We start from the raw sequence: 2,577 nt of genomic DNA on the forward strand, positions 1-2,577 counted from the left end.
TGTCCAGCGCCTTAACCACCACACCACCTGCTGGTCCCCCCTTTGTACCCTTTAAGCAGTTGTTCCCCATTTCTTGTCTCCCTCCAGGCCCTGGCAGTCACCACTATGTGTTCTGTCTCTATGTATTCTATACTGATCTATATTTCACACAAAGGGGACTGTACAGTATGTGTAGTTTTTTGTGTCTATCTTCTTTTACTTAGCACAATGTTTTTTAAAAAATTTATTATACAGGTCCAGTAGGTGGCATGGGAGATAAGGTGTTGGATTCCCACATGGCTGACCATGGTTCAAATCTCAGACCTGGTAGCTTGCTCTCTCTCTCCTTCTCACTTCAAATTAAATAATAATAACAATAAATAAAATAAACAAAGAAATACTTAGAAGAAAAAATTTATTATTTTCAAATGTTTTGCTATAAGCCATGTGTGCTCACCTGAGAGAGAGAGAGAGAGAGAGAGAGAGAGCGAGAGAGAGAGAGAGAGAGAGAGAGAGAAAGAGAGAGAGGGAGAATGAGAAAGCAAGCTGCCAGGTCTAGGACTTGAATCACAGTTGGCCATGTGGGAGTCCAGTGTCTTTACCACCGTACTAACTATTGGCCCCAGTCCAATGTTTTTGAAGTCCACCCATGTTATAGCATTTACCAGGACTTGATTCCTTTTTATGGCTGAATAATATTCCTTTTTATGGATATACCATAAGTTATTCATCTGTGTATCTGTTGATAAACATGTAGGCTCTTTTCACGTTTCGGCTGCTATAAATCCTGCTACTATAAACACGTGTGTTCATTGTATTTGTTGGCGCACCTGTTCTCAGTTCTTTTGGGTAAATACCTACTAGTAGAATTGCTGAATCATTTGAGGAACCACCAAACGGCTTTCCACAGCAGCCGCACCATTTTACATTGCCATCAGCATATTGAATGCAAGTTCCAATGTCCCTATGTCCTTGTTATATTTGTTGTGCTTTTTATTTTATTTTTTAAAAAGAATCGTTTAATTAAATTTATTATTACTATATTTAAATTTGATATAGGACACATGTGCTCACCAAGAGAGAAACAGACAAAAAGAGAGAGAAGGAAAGTGAGAAAGCAAGCTGCCAGGTCCAGGACTCAGACCACGGTTGACCATGTGGAATCCAGTGCTTTAACCACCACACCACCTTCTGGCCCCTCTGTTGGGCGTTTTGCTAGTTTATTTATTTTGAGAGAGAGAAAGAAAAAGAAGTAAAGAGAGAGGCTGACTCCTGACAGAGTCTCAACGTGTTGTGGTTCCTCTCAAGGTTCTAACCAGCCGGGATCTTGGGTGAGCCGGCTAGATCTGAACCCAGGGCCTTCCCATATGGCTCCGTATTTTACAGTGGACATCCTAGTAGGTATGAAGTAGTACCTCATTATGGTTTTAGTTTGCATTTCTTTAATGATGTGTATCTTTTCACGTACTTCTTGGTCATTTGTCTGTGTTTTCTGGAGACATGTCTACTCAAATCCTTTGCCTGTTATCTTTTTAAGTTCTTTCCCTCTGTGTGTGTTATGTATGCACATAAGTGTGATGGTGTGTGGTTTTAGACAGGCTCTCACTGTGTTATGATCCTCCTGCCTCAGCCTCCCAAGTAGCTGGGTTTATAGGTGTGTGCCACTGTGCTCGGCACTTAGGGTAGGCCGGGAATCAAACCTGGGCTTCCCATGTGGCCTCAGGTGCTGGGCAATGGCATCTAGCGAACACTATTGTAGCCAGGCCTTTGCTCCTTTTTAAATTGAATTGTCTTGTTGTTGAGTTGTAAGGTTTTTCTTTGTTTGTTTGTTTTTAAGAATTATTTATTTATGGGGCCAGCAGTTGGTGTAATGACTATGTCGCTGGACTCCCATGTAATTGACCATGGTTTGAGTCCTGGACCCGGTGGCTTAAACTCACGCCGGGTGCATGTGCGTGCATGCCCAAGATCCCGAGGAGAATGGAGGAGAAGGGATTGCGGTCTGGCCATCCCCCCTGGGGGGTGATTTCTCGCTTTCTGTCTCTCTCTCTCTTTCTCTCTGTAGTTCTGGCAAGCGCACCTGCCCTGTGGCAAAAACCTCTAAAAAAAAAAAAGAATGATTTATTTAGGGGCTGGCAAGTGGCATGGTAGTTAAGGACACTGGACTCCCACATGGTCAATTGGTCAATCACGATTTGAGTCCTGGACATGGTGGCTTGCTTTCTCATTTTCTCTCTCTCTCTCTGTCCCTCTCTGGTCAAATTAAAATAAATAAATAAGTAAATAAATAAATAAAGTTAAATAAAATAATTCTTAAAAAAAGAAAGAAAAACACCCATTAAAAATTATTTAATTTTATTTATTCATTCATTTATTTTTAATTTGACTAGACACACACACACACACACACACACACACACACAGATGGAAAGTGAGAATGCAAGTCACCAGGTCCGGGACTGGAACCATGGTTGGCCATGTGGGAGTGTCCAGTACCTTAACCACCACGCCACCTGCAGGTCCCCCAGCTGCCTTAACCTTTGAGCTGCGGGGCAGCCCCAAAGCACTTTCTACATATTAACCCAGTTACTTTTTTTC

This window comes from Tupaia chinensis, unplaced genomic scaffold (genome assembly GCF_000334495.1).
Source record: "Tupaia chinensis unplaced genomic scaffold, TupChi_1.0 Scaffold000403_1, whole genome shotgun sequence".
Taxonomy (NCBI): domain Eukaryota; kingdom Metazoa; phylum Chordata; class Mammalia; order Scandentia; family Tupaiidae; genus Tupaia; species Tupaia belangeri.